This window comes from Dermochelys coriacea, chromosome 9 (genome assembly GCF_009764565.3).
Source record: "Dermochelys coriacea isolate rDerCor1 chromosome 9, rDerCor1.pri.v4, whole genome shotgun sequence".
Lineage (NCBI taxonomy): Eukaryota > Metazoa > Chordata > Testudines > Dermochelyidae > Dermochelys > Dermochelys coriacea.
The window spans coordinates 1,580,641-1,595,060 of record NC_050076.1 but is presented as its reverse complement, the minus strand read 5'-3'; the positions used below and the strand labels follow the sequence as shown (position 1 = coordinate 1,595,060).

General features: G+C 41.6%; 1 protein-coding gene and 1 long non-coding RNA gene across 7 annotated transcripts in view; one reads left to right on the top strand and one right to left on the bottom strand.

Moving 5' to 3' along the window:
• The window catches only part of ATP13A3 (ATPase 13A3), a 154,061-nt gene that overhangs the window by 77,840 nt on the left and 61,801 nt on the right, over positions 1-14,420 (bottom strand). Inside the window, exon 1 of one of the 6 annotated variants that reach the window (XM_043493085.1) lies at positions 8,131-8,166. The exons of 1 other annotated variant lie outside the window; for it this stretch is intronic. The gene's annotated coding sequence lies outside the window, so the exon portion shown is untranslated. Of the gene's footprint in view, positions 1-1,774; positions 1,917-2,099; positions 2,119-8,130; positions 8,167-14,420 lie in introns of those variants that run through there. 4 more of the 6 variants (XM_043493086.1, XM_043493083.1, XM_043493084.1 and 1 more) reach the window with 4 other exon arrangements.
• LOC122455954 lies at positions 5,214-8,324 on the top strand. The gene is made up of 2 exons (XR_006274496.1): positions 5,214-6,654; positions 6,742-8,324. It is a non-coding gene; the product is annotated as an uncharacterized LOC122455954 (long non-coding RNA).

Sequence of the window (14,420 nt, the reverse complement as noted above, 5' to 3'; positions counted from 1 at the left end):
ATTGTATGCTTAGGCCTTGATCCCTCATGGAGAACAGTGCAGGCAGCCCATGTTCCAACACAGACAACCACTGAAGTCAACTGGGACCCAAATGGGTGCAGGAGTCCATCTGCAGGGAGCTCCTTGCAGGATCAGGTTCTTAGATAATAATACAAGACTCACTAAAAAATAAAGATTAAAAATAATTTCTCTATTATCCTTTTTTAAATAAATATCACTTCTAGTCAGCTGAATAACTGTGTCAATGTCCTCCCACATTCGTTTGAACCAAGTAAGTAACCTCTTTCTACAATATTAGTTGTCACAGTTCCAATGGAAGCAGAATCTCGACAAACAAATTATTCATAAAAGTGTATTAAAACCTACTGTACTGTAGAGCTAGAGAGTCCCCATTTGTCTTCAAACTATGCTTTAGCACAATTCGTTGACATATCTGCACAAGATAAGCCTCTGTAGAACACTGTGAAGCTAAAATGATTTCTCCTAATAAAAAAAAAGAATTTTAATAGTCCAATTGGACTACTTACTTTGGTCATGCATTCAAGGTGTCTACATTGCTAAAAATGCTTCCAGTCATAAAAATACAAATACGACAAACTCTATTTCCCATTCCACTGCTAAACTGACATTTTTATATCACATAACCAACTAAAATCAAACTGTTGGTGTAAATTTCTATTACTCTAGTTTGACTTTACATTTTTTTAAAAAATTTCTAATGCACACCACTGCTCCATGGAGTACACAACTGTTAAAATACTCTCTAAAACCAGGTATTTGAGTTTATTAAAATTGTCACATGCACTTTCTTCACTACATGGCAGATTAATTTTGAAGTCTTTTTAACTGAGGAAAACATCTTCAAAATGTTATTAGTAAAAAATGCCCTAAATTAATTAATGGTTTCTAACAAAACTGACCACTGGAATAACAACACATGTCAAATGCAAGATTATGTACGCACCATAGATAGATCACAGGGTTTTTTTCAAATCAGTTTGTATAACCAGAAAAGTTTTTGGTGCTTAATGAATTATAGTTTATAGTAAAGTTCACAGTAGTCATGAGAAAAGATTTCCATTTCTCATGCTGGAACTAACTTGCTCCATCCCTAAACAAAAATATGCACATTACTCCACTGCACTATCAGTGTCAGTGCCTGACGGCAGAGTCCGATTCTTGATGAGAACGAGAAGAACAGGAGGACTTGTGGCACCTTAGAGACTAACACATTTATTTGAGCCTAAGCTTTGGTGGGCTACAGCTCAAGCCAAAGCAAACAATTGCCAACACTGAGGGGCAGAAGAATAAATGGCACCAAGAAAGCACTGAGGGGGAGAGGAATACATGAAATTTGATTATTCATATTTGCATATCTGTTTGCAAAACTGGGTCAGTTTAAATTCTTAAACTGGGAATCATTCCACAAATCACATGGCACAGATAAACAAAGTATTTTATTATACTGTTAGGCAGACAAAAAAGTAACAAAAAAGGCAAAGTATGCTGATACACCGTTTTCATTTTGGTACTGAAAATCCTGTTTCAGAAATAAGACTGTTACTTTAAAAATTAATAAAAATATAACAAACTACTCCCTCATACAAGTTCTATCTTCTTTTCTAATACAAATATGCACATACCATGCTGTCTAGCCACCAGAACCCACAACAATAAATATATGCATTCCAATGTAAATACATGAACACACCCTCACCCTGTAAATATCAAAAAGTTGCTGCAATTTGCAAATTAAATGTTCAATTCTGCAAACCTTGTCAACTATTTCCAATGGGACTCCCTGAGTAAAAACTACTCATGTGAATAAGAGTTTGCGGGACCAGGACACAACCTCAAATATTTAAAGTTAGTACAAGTAGTGTGTCCTCAAAACTTTCCTAGCATGAATTAATGTTAAGCAGATAAAATTCCTTCATCTCACCACTACCAGCTGCTCTCCCCCTACATCTCCCCTCCCGCTAGCTGGGCTCCAGAGGAAGCAGCTCCTGGAATCTGAAGGCCCTCCAAAAGCAGGGAGTGGAAGCTTGCTCTGCTCCCTGATGCACAAATAAGTCATAGAAATCAACAGAAACAGACACCTGCAAATAGCAGCTGTGGTAATGGATCAGCTCCCCTCTTTTCCAATCATGGCCCAGGTACAGAGCAAGGCACTTTGGTCTTCAGGCAGTCATGGACCTGAGGAAAATGCCAAGGTTCAGCTGGCTCTATCAACAGCATGGAGAAAAGAGAGTCAAGATTAGAAGGAAAGAGAATAAAGGAAAGCAGTGCGAACAGGAAGAGTGGCCAAAAAAAATTAAAAAAGCAAGTTGAGGGAACCCAATAAAAGGCATAATGAAGGAGAGAGAAAAAATGACATGAGAAACAAGATAGCAGATGTGGAGAGAAAGAGAAAGCAAAGAAAAAGCAAGTAGCGACAATTTAAGAATAGCTTCATTTATATGTTTTACTTATTCTCAATGCATCACAGTGAATACAAATAGACACAAATTAAAAATTATATCAAACTGGTTTAATCACTTATGTTCCTAGCATCTTGCCAATATAGTCCTCTGCTACAAAGCTGGGCAACATTAATAAATGTGATATTGTTAAAAGCATTCTAGCCATTATACAAAGTGACTATATTCTCCTCCTAATGTTCTCAATTCCTCATTTCAAACTTTAATTTGCACTAATGTGCAAATGAGGCAAAAAGGCATAAATATACATAATCTGTTAAAATTAACATTTCATGGTAATTTATCTATCAAAAGCCTTTTTAAAGTCTAAGGTCCAGGTACAGAACAAGGCCTGTACACTCAGTTGTCCTGCAAAGTAACACTAAAATAAGACACTACCTACTTTTGTTGACATAATATACTTAGACTTCTGTAAGGAATTTTACTTGCTACTGCACAATATTTTGATGGAAAAACTAAAATGATATAAAACTAACACGGAACACATTGAATGGATTAAAAACCAGCTAACCATTAAGTCAAAAAATGCAATTATAAATAGGGAATCTGGTGTGTTTCTAGTGCGGTTCCATATGGTTCAGTTTTTAGCCTATGCTATTTAATATTTTTATCAATGGCCTGGAAGAGAACAGGTTTCAGAGTAGCAGCCATGTTAGTCTGTATTCGCAAAAAGAAAAGGAGGATTTGTGGCACCTTAGCGACTAACAGCTCACCGGAGCTGTAGCTCACGAAAGCTTATGCTCAAATAAATTTGTTAGTCTCTAAGGTGCCACAAGTACTCCTTTTCTTTCTGAAAGAGAACAAAATCACTGAAAGTTTGGAGATGACACAGAGACTGGGGGAGTGGTAAATAATGAAGAGAAAAGGTCACTAATACAGAGCAATCCGGATTGCATGGAAAACTAGCACAAGCAAACAACATGCATTTTAATACAGCCAAATAGAAAGTCATACATCTAGGAACAAAGAAAGCAGGCCATATTAACAGGATGGGGGACTATCTGGGAAGAAGTGATTCTGAAAAAGCCTTGGGGTGGGGGGCAAGGCTCATAGTGAATAATCAGCTGAACATTAACTCCCAGAGCGACACTGTGGCCAAAAGGGCTAATGCACTTCTTAGATGCATAAACATGGGACTACCAAGAAGAAGTAAGGAGGTTTTATTACTTCAGTATTAGGGACAGGTGCACCCACTGCTATAATACTATGCCCACTTCTGGTGTCCACAATTCAAGGAGGATGTTGATAAATTGGAGAGGGTTCAGAGAAGAGCCATGAGATTAAAGGATTAGAAAAGCATGAGTTTAAAGGATTAGAAAACCTGCCTTAAAATAGACTCTAAGAACTCAACCTATTTAGTTAGTTGAACAAAAAGTAAGTTATGAGTGACTTCACATCATCGTTCACAAGTACCTACTTGAGGAACAAATATTTGCTAATGGGCTCTTCAGTCTAGCAGACACACATATAATAACATCCAGTGACTGGAAGTTGAAGCTGAACAAATTCAGACTAGAAATAAGGTGCAAATGTTTAAGAGCGAGGAACCACTGGAACATCTTACCAAGGGTTGTGGTGGATTCTTCATCATTGGCAATTTTTAAATCAAGACTGGATGTTTTTCTAAAAGATCTGCTCTAGGTCAAACAGGAATTAATTCAGGGAAGTCCTATAGCCAGTGTTATGCAGGAGGTTGGTCGACATGATTACAGTGGTTCCTTCTGGCCTTATAATCTAACTATCTGTTACAAGGACTTGAATCTTGTGCATCTGCCAAACCAAAGGTTCCCGAGAGGTGGGAACTACTTTGGAACCCATCAGAGTGCATGATTATTTTAATTAATTCCTTCTAACAAACCATTAACTTACACTTTATTGTGCTAAATTTCATCTGCTGTCCTATTACCTATTTTACTTTGCTTTGTTAGATCACTAATCTATCAACACATGAAATAGTGGAATCCAAATGAACAAATTTTGCACCAATTTGCATCCTGTGCAACTTCATGTAAAACAACTGTGATGAACAGGAGGAAAGCTGGGGGAAAAACTGTCCCTGTCCTTTCTTTTATTCTGTTCTCGGGTATAACTGATGTTTGCTTTTATCTGTGATTCACCAAGAGGGCAGGGTGATCAGCAAACTGTAAATCACCAAATAAAAGTCTCTCAGAAGAGGCTATTAAGGAACTTCCGGTGACCATAGGGCTAGAGATACAGATCAGTTTTAACCCCTGATCCTTTCAGAGCTAGAAGGGAAGAGTTAGGAAAAGCCAAGAGTAAACACTGAGGTATCTCAATCTCCTTATTATAACCAGTGATGTTCTAACAAGTTAGCCACGCAGAGGAAAGGCTGAATACTAGGGTTGGGGTTAGTCAAAATTAGGAAATACTGTGAGGAACACCAGAAGGGCCACAATTATACTCATATTGTTAGATCCAGCAACAATTTTTAATACAATAGGCTCATTTCCTGAGCAACACATTCAACCAGTACAGTAGAACCTCAGAGTTACGAACACCTCGGGAATAGAGGCTGTTCGTAACTCTGAAATGTTCGTAACACTGAACAAAACGTTATGGCTGTTCTTTCAAAAGTTACAGCTGAACACTGACTTCATACAGCTTTGAAACTTTATTATGCAGAAGAAAAATTCTGCTTTCCTTTTTATTAAAAAGTAGTTTATTTTTAATACAATCCTGTTCTGTATTTGTCTTTTTTGGGGGGGGGGGGGAGAATCTCTGCTGCTGCCTGATTGTGTACTTCTGGTTCCAATGTGTCAGTTCATAACTCTGGTGTTCGTAACTCTGTGGTTCTACTGTACATATCATCCAGTGTTCCACAGGCTGTCCTTAACTTTCTGTTCAGTACGGAGTACAAGTTCTAATATGCAAAGCTCTGGCTACATCAAGGATCATTTCTCTGACTAGCCATGGCAATTATAGTCAGGGGTTGGATTTGGGATGGAAGTGGAGGGGAGAAATATTGGCACTCTTTCAATGTCTGCCCACAAAATAAACTCTGCCCACTTGATACCACTCAGACTATGTACTAATTCAAAATATTGAATCATACAGGCTCTCTAGGCTCCGCTCTCCTCTGATGAGTTTAGTGCCTCAGCAATACAGCCACAGGCTCTTCTGGGCTGGCCTCCTTGGCCTTAGCTCCTTCTTGTTTGCAGGGAGGTAACCCACCCACTCAGTAAAAATGTCAATACATTATGCTGATCTGCATAATGTGATCCTTCCTCCCATATTTTGAAATGAGCCGTGAAATATTTAACAATGCTGATGTGTAAGGCTGGGATTTTCAAGTGAGTGTAAGGGGGTTAGGCACCCAACACTCACTGAAATTTAGTGGGTCCAACTCTAACGTATCACTTGCCTGAAGTTAACTCCTTTTAAAAAAAAGGAAGCAGCTGACCCCTCTCAGAGCTATTGTTGGAGGTAAACTCAACAGACATACTGTTCACTTTTCCAAAGTTTCATTAATAATCATAACAGTGCCTTTTTAAAATACTTTATTTTGAAATGAAAGCTGAGATCCTGGAGAACAAAGCGGCTTGAGAGAAGTGCTGGTAGGCCATACCGCTGTGTACCAGCCTAACTCATGCCCTGGTTACCGTTATCTAAGGACTTATATGGTCCTCATCACCACAGTATCCAAGCACCTACCATAGCAAGAACAAGACTGGTAGGAGCAGAGGACTGGGTTGTCTCAATAGCTGGCTCACAGGTATGGAACTCCAGACAGAATGATTCTAGCTCTCTTCAAAGGTCTTCCACTTTTGTTTGAATCTCTCTTTGCCTTTCCTTCTGTATACCCTCATTCCCACCAACAGGCCAAGATCAACAGTAAAAGAAAGTGAAAAGTCATGGTAAAATAAGTATGAAGAAGACCAAAAAAAACCCCAAATGCAGGAAGAAATTGAAAATACAATCCTGATTTCTTGTATGCTTATGTAATTTTTGTTCACTGAGTCACCAGTGTGACAGGCATAATTCGATTGCAAACATCCATCAAAATAAGACAAATAGGCAACATGAAATTCAACACAGAAAGAGGTCAGGCAATGCTAATTCAAAGGAACAATTTAAACCACTTGTGTACCCAGATGGGTTCCAAATTAATTGCATCCTCAGGAGATAAATATAGGTATCACTGGACAGCTCAATGGTGAGTAACAGGCAAACAGTTTAATATATATTAATACAGAAAATAAGCCATTATGTAAGTTAATGATACCCTCCTCTTTTGTAATAGAGTGTGCACCTCATCTTTAGAGAGTCAGCAAAAATGGAATGTATAAACATATGAGCAACAAAATATACGGAAAGGGAACCTTTCATGCAAAGATTAAAAGACAATGGAATTATACTTATGAAAGTCTGGAAAGAAGACAAGCAAGAAAAAATATCATGAATGGTATAAAAAAAGGACATTTGGACAATACTGCTTAAACTGTCCCTTAAAAATTAAAGGCAACACGTTTGAAACAGATAGAAGTAAACAATGCTTGTGAAACACATAATCAGCCTTTGAAATACACTGTCCTCAAGTACAGTATGATTTTAAAAAGGATTAAGGCAGTATATAAATGACATCTGCAGTTATACTAATTAAGATAAAAGGCCTAGTAACCATTCTTCAGGACAAAAAATAATTATCAACTGGGGTCAGGAAGAAAGTTCTCACATAGTAAAATTATGTGCATTACTGGGGGTGGATGGATGGGGTGAAACACCTTCTGAAGCATCAGACTTCAATCTTGGCTGTAGACAGAATACGGAAAGATCACTGGCCAGTATGCCAATTTATAATAAAATAACTGAAAGCTATAAACATTCAAACGGTATAAATAACAAAGATTTTTATTACTTAACTGCATAACTGTTTGAAGAGAGCATTGATGAAACTTGCTAGAATCAACGTAACAAAGCAGCATATTTTTAAACTAGACACATAACAAAAATATAAAAAATTATACATTTCAAAAACACTTTTTTACTCATTTAGAAATGAATGAGATTCCTGAGGACCATTATTAGACTATTTCCTTTGGTTCTGAAATCAACTTTCTAAGATTTTGTATAGTTTTTAGAGAACATTTGTAACAATTCTGTATGTTAAGGATTTTAAGTCAGCAATGCTAAACATTTGTCACCAGTATGAGTAAACCTTAAAAAAAAAAAAAAGTTTTTGCTGAAAGCCTGAGCAGTTGCCATAAGTTAAAGAACTGGAAAAACCAAGCTCACTGAAAATTGCAGAATGGTAGAAGAAAATGAGAGAACCCCTAATCTTGGGAAGGGTATCTCTACCCAAAAAGAAAAAATGAAGTTTTGAAGAGAGACATTCCTGGTGCCTTGATGTATACAATACTACGTTCTAAGACAGCAACATAGGCACCAGTATAGGGGGGTGGGGGGAGGGTCTTTTTGTTTGTTTGTTTGAAGTGTTTTGCCATGTAGTTAGGTCTACTTACTATAGATCCTCCAATACCATCCCCTTCTTAGTCTGTTTTAATTATGTAAGTATTTTTATTTTCTTAGTTTAATGGTGAAAAAAAAGTAGATAAATCTTAAACATCTTTTGTTCACCTGCTTTTCAGATCTTTGGAACAACATTTAAGTAACAAAAAAAAGTTTCTCTTACCAGTAGCAGTCTATCACCCGTCAACTCCAAATGCTTTTGTTATCACAAGTTCCACGATGCAGTTCTTAATAACCGAGACCCTATCTACAAGGGAAGTCCTGCCAATGAACTATTTTGTCTAAAATCTAAAAAAGTCTCCAAGGGCTTTTCAAACTGTGTTATCAAAAGATTAAAATATCACAGAACATTTGGCACTGCTTGGGTTTGGGATTTTTTATGGGGTGGGGGGGTTTGGCCCAGGGGGAGGAGGGAAGGGGAACAATTGAAAAACTTTAATTGGATTTGTATAGAGGATATGCCTCCAGCCATCAGACTGTTGGTACAGCTCACTCTATTCAAACCAGTACAACAGCTCACTAGGGTCCTAGGACATAGTTTCATGTGCATGCATGAGCCCTGATGTTATCTGCATGGCTACACGCATATAGGATATTATGCTTCTGACCAAACCCTTCCTTGTATTTACAGTGAGCAGCTTTGAGCTCAACATTTTTATATGACTAAGTACACAATACAAGACACACACACACACAACTCATCAGTGGGCACAGGTGAAGTCGAAAAATATATATTTTTTCTTATTCTTTGTTCCACAAAAATGTTGTAAAAAAGATTAATCAATGACATGGCCATGGTACACCCGATTAGAAACCCATTAGATCTTGTAGAGAGGTAAATGGGAGTTGGCTTGATCAATGCCTGAATAGGGAGACCTTCAAGGTGCTGCAAAAACTGGAGTTCATAATTCAAATGGTTACAAAGCACTTTTCCTTAGGAGTCAGAAATAAACCAGCATGGTATTAAAGGACTCTGGGCTTGCTGGAAGTGCACTTTTCATAGAACATATAAAAGTCAAGTTACTATCCGATGAAGTGAGTTGTAACTCACGAAAGCTTATGCTCAAATAAATTTGTTAGTCTCTAAGGTGCCACAAGTCCTCCTTTTCTTTTTGCGAATACAGACTAACACAGCTGCTACTCTGAAACCTGGCAATAGATTCTAAAGGAACACCAAAAGGTAGGGGTATTAACTTGGGTCCGTGGCTGAATGCATGTAATAACAGACCACCTATTTAAGCCTAAGAATAAGAAACAATAGGTGGCTATGACACAGAGGCAGAGCACAAAACAACAAGAATACTGGTCAGCAAGAAAAGCGGGGGAGGGGGGTCACAGAACACCACCTTTCTAACTATCGTTAAGAGAGACAAGGGGGGTGAGGTCATATCTTTTATGGGACCAAATTCTGTTGGTGAAAGAGAGAAGTTTTCAAGCGTACACATAGCTATTTCTTCAGGTCTGAGAAAGGTAATTGGAAAATAGTCAGGGGTTGGATTTGGGATGGAAGTGGAGCTAAATACAAGTTGGATTTGGGATGGAAGTCACAGCTAAATACAAGGTGGAATAAATAAGAACTTAACACATGTTGCAAGAGACCATTCAAGATGAAGTTGGCAGATAACATCTCTAAATCATAGGACAAAGAAGGGTTAGCACGTTACAGATTGTTGTAAACCTAAAATAACGATCAAAAAACCCTGATAACAGCCATGCAACACAAAAACATAAAGTGGAACCAACTACAACAACTCCACAACCTACAGTACAGCATCTCCAGGAGAAACCATGACACTGGGACTCAGCACATGGACATTACATGGCACTTCAACATCATCAGCTTACCAAGATTACCCCTCAGCAGAGCTGAACTATCTGTTCTCTCGAACAAACAGTACTTCTGCCCCACCACAGAACCGAATAGCATACTAATATGTGGAGAACGAGAAGAATTCTTTCACTGACTCCACCTCAAAGAATTCCTTCACAACAAAGACACCACCACCCACAACCACCATGTCCCTATGAACAGTCATAAGAAAAAAGAACCACCTGACTGGACACCCTACAGCAGATGAAACCATACACTTGATCATTACATCGATTGCTTCGGGGGGGAAAAAATCAACTGTGAAATCCTTAAATATCATAGCTGCCACAATCTCTCCATTCCCTAGCAGACAGCTATGCAGTCCTAGACATCCAACCACCACTTAGCCCTGGTCTACACTATGAGTTAAGTCGGATTTAGCAGCGTTAGATCGGTTTAGTCCTGCACCCATCCACACTACGAAGCCATTTTTTCCCCAACTTTAAGGGCTCTTAAAACCAGTTTCTGTACTCCTCCCTGATGAGTGGATTAGCGCTGAAATTGACCTTGCTGGGTCCAATTTGGGATAGTATAAACGCAATTCAACAGTATTGGCCTCCGGGAGCTATCCTAGACTGCTCCACTGTGACCACTCTGGACAGCACTCTCAACTCAAATGCACTTGCCAGATAGACAAGAAAAGCCCCACAACCTTTTGAATTTCATTTCCTGGTTGGCCAGCATGGCGAGCTGATCAGCACAGGTGACCATGCAGAGCTCTTCAGCACAGATGACCATGCAGTCCCAGAATCGCAAAAGAGCTCCAGCATGGACCAAACGGAAGGTACTGGATCTGATCGCTGTATGGGGAGATGAATCCGTGCTATCAGAACTCCATTCGAAAAGACGAAATGCCAAAATATTTGAAAAAATCTCCAAGGGCATGAAGGACAGAGGCTATAATAGGGACCCGCAGCAGTGCCGCATGAAACTTTAGGAGCTCAGGCAAGCCTACCAAAGAACCAGAGAGGCAAACCGCAACTCTGGGTCAGAATCCCAGACATGCCACTTCAATGATGAGCTGCATACCATTCAAGGGGGTGCCCCTACAACTACCCCAGCCCTGTGCGTGTACTCTGTCAATGGACTCTCACGCAACAGGGATATGGATTTTGAGGACGAGGAAGATGATGAGGAAGAGGAGGTTGAAGCACAGCAAGCAAGTGGAGAAACCATTTTCCCCGACAGCCAGGACCTGTTTTTCACCCTGGATCTAGTACCCTCCCAACCCACCGAAGGTGGGCTCCCGGACCTAGAAGGTGGGGAAAGGACCTCTAGTGAGTGTACCTTTGTAAATATAATACACACTTTAAAAGCAAGCGTGTTTAATTATTAATTTGCCCTGAAGACTTGGGATGCATTTGCGGCCAGCACAGCTACTGGAAAAGTCTGTTAATGTGTATGGGGATGGAGCAGAAATCCTCCAGGGACATCTCAATGAAGCTCTCCTGGATGTACTCCCAAAGCCTTTGAAAAGGTTTCTGAGGAGGGCAGCCTTATTCCGTCCTCCATGGTAGGACACTTTACCATGGCAGGCCAGCAGCACGTAGTCTGGAATCATTGCATAACAAAGCATGGCAGCGTATTGTCCCAGTGTTTACTGGCATTCAAGCAACATCCATTCTTTATCTCTCTGTGTTATCCTCAGGAGAGTGATATCATTCATGGTCACCTGGTTGAAATAGGGGAATTTTATTAAGGGGACTTCACAGGTGGCCGTTCCTGCTGGGCTGTTTGCCTGTGGCTGAATAGAAATCATCCCCGCTGTTAGCCATGCGGTGGGGGGAGGGGTGAAGCGATTATCCCAGAGAATTGCGGGGGGGGGGGGGGGTAGTTGGGTTTGTGCTGCACGTTAACCCGAAACCCGCAGCCCCTCCTTTTAAATGGCCAACCTATTTTAAAGAGCCAACCCAACGGGTGCTTGGTATGTGAAATAAGGGCGCTGCTGTTTGAAACCATTTCCACATGTTAGGAAGGTTAAAGCAGCCAAAAGACTGTGGCTTACCATGTCTGCCTGCAAGCGAAATTCTGTTGCCCGCCGGCCCTGCGTGTGTGATTTTTCACACCAAACCGGCAGGCACTTGACATAAGAGGCAAAATGCAACCTTGTAAAGAAAGTACACGTGCTATGTAATCTTAACAGCTTGGTTCATCGTGAAAAAGTCTACCCATTGTTCTCTAAAACGATTCTTTTTAAAGACTAATCTCCCTTTCTTCCCTCCCGCAGCTGCAAATGTTTCATCGCTCCACATATCATCTCTGTCGCAGAGGCTATCAAAGATTAGAAGCCAAAAAAAAAGAACGCACTTGCGATGAAATGTTCTCTGAACTCATGCAGTCCTCCCATGCTGAAAGAGCCCAGCACAATTTGTGGAGGGACACAATGTCAGAATCCAGGAAAGCACAAAATGAACGCGAGGACAGAGGGACGAGCGAGAGGAGAGGTGGAGTCAGTGCGATGAGAGGAGGCAGGATGCAATGCTGAGGCTACTGGAGGATCAAACTGATATGCTCCAGCGTATGGTTGAGGTGCAGGAAAGGCAGCCGGAGCACAGATCACCGCTGCAGCCCCTGTGTAACCAACCGCCCTCCTCCCCAAGTTCCATAGCCTCCTCACCCAGACATCCAATGAATTTGAAACGACTTTATTGCCTCTGCAAGCAGTGATCAAAGGTGGGAGGAGAGGGCGGTTGGCTTACAGGGAAGTAGAGTGAATCAAGGGGGTGGGTTTTCATCAAGGAGATACAAACAGAACTTTCACACCGTAGCTTGACCAGTCATGAAACTGGTTTACAAAGCTTCTCTGATTCGCACCGTGCCCTGCTGTGCTCTTCTAACCGCCCTGGTGTCTGGCTGCGCGTAATCAGCAGCCAGGCGATTTGCCTCAACCTCCCACCCTGCCATAAACATCCCCCCCTTACTCTCACAGATATTGTGGAGCACACAGCAAGCAGTAATAACAATGGGAATATTGGTTTTGCTGAGGTCTAACCAAGTCAGTAAACTGCACCAATGCGCTTTTAAACGTTCAAATGCACATTCTACCACCATTCTGCACTTGCTCAGCCTATAGTTGAACAGCTCCTGACTACTGTCCAGGCTACCTGTGTATGGCTTCATGAGCCATGGAATTAAGGGGTAGGCTGCGTCCCTAAGGATAACTATAGGCATTTCAACATCCCCAACGGTTATTTTCTGGTCTGGAAAGTTGGTCCCTTGCTGCAGCCGTTCCCACAGACCAGAGTTCCTGAAGATGCGAGCGTCATGTACCTTTCCCAGCCATCCCATGTTGATTTTGGTGAAACGTCCCCTGTGATCCACCAGTGCTTGCAGCACCATTGAAGTGTACCCCTTTTGGTTTATATACTGGCTGTCTTGGTGGTCCTGTCCCAAGATAGGTATATGCGTTCTGTCTATTGCCCCACCACAGTTAGGGAATCCCATTGCAGCAAAGCCATCCACTATGACCTTCACATTTCCCAGGGTCACTACCCTTGATAGCAGCAGGTCAGTGATCGTGTTGGCTACTTGGATCAAAGCAGCCCCCAATGTAGATTTGCCCACTCCAAATTGATTCCCAACTGACCAGTAGCTGTCTGGCATTGGAAGAGGGCTTTCAGAGGGCTATCGCCACTCGCTTGTGAACTGTGAGGGCTGCTCTCATCTTGGTATTCTGGCGCTTCAGAGCAGGGGAAAGCAAGTCACAAAGTTCCATGAAAGTGCCCTTATGCATGCGAAAATTTTGCAGCCATTGGGAATCGTCCCAGACCTGCAACACTATGCGGTCCCACCAGTCTGTGCTTGTTTCTCAGACCCAGAATTGGCATTCCACGGCATGAGCCTGTCCCATTGTCACCAGGATGGCCAAACTGCCGGGGCCTGTACTTTGTGAGAAATCTGTGTCCATGTCCTCATCACTCTCCTCACTGCGCTGCTGTCACCTACTCACCTGCTTTTGCAGGTTCTGGTTCTGCATATACTGCTGGATAATGCGCATGGTGTTTAGAGCAGTCACAACTGCTACAGTGATCTGAGTGGGCTCCCATGCTTGCCGTGGTATGGCATGAGCAGGAGAGCAGAGTGAACGGTTAGCAGAGTGAGCAGCAGAAGCAGCGGGTGGATGACAATGCTGACAGCAATATGGCGCCCGCATGGAAAAAGGCACGAAATGATTGTCGGACGTTGCTTTCATAGAGGGAGGAGCAAGAGGTAGGCTGGCAGCAGATGGTGCAGTACGACTCTTAGCTGTCATCATCTCCTGGGTGCTCGCAGTGCTGCTGGCTGGGAGAGTAGCCTGAGGCAGAATGGCCCCCTCAAGGATTGAACTCACAACCCTGGGTTTGGCAGGCCAATGCTCAAACCACTGAGCTATCCCTGTGCCAATATTCCAGGCAGGACTGAATCTCCATTAGACAAAACTTAAAAAAGAGAATGACCTGAGTCACTCCCATTTATGTCCAGGCGCCCCAACCGACCTCACCAGGGCCAGCCAAGAGCACCCAGGAGACGACGAGGACAGATACCAGTCGTACTGCACCATCTGCTGCCACAAGGCAATGAGCTGCTGCTGTGTAGCAATGCAG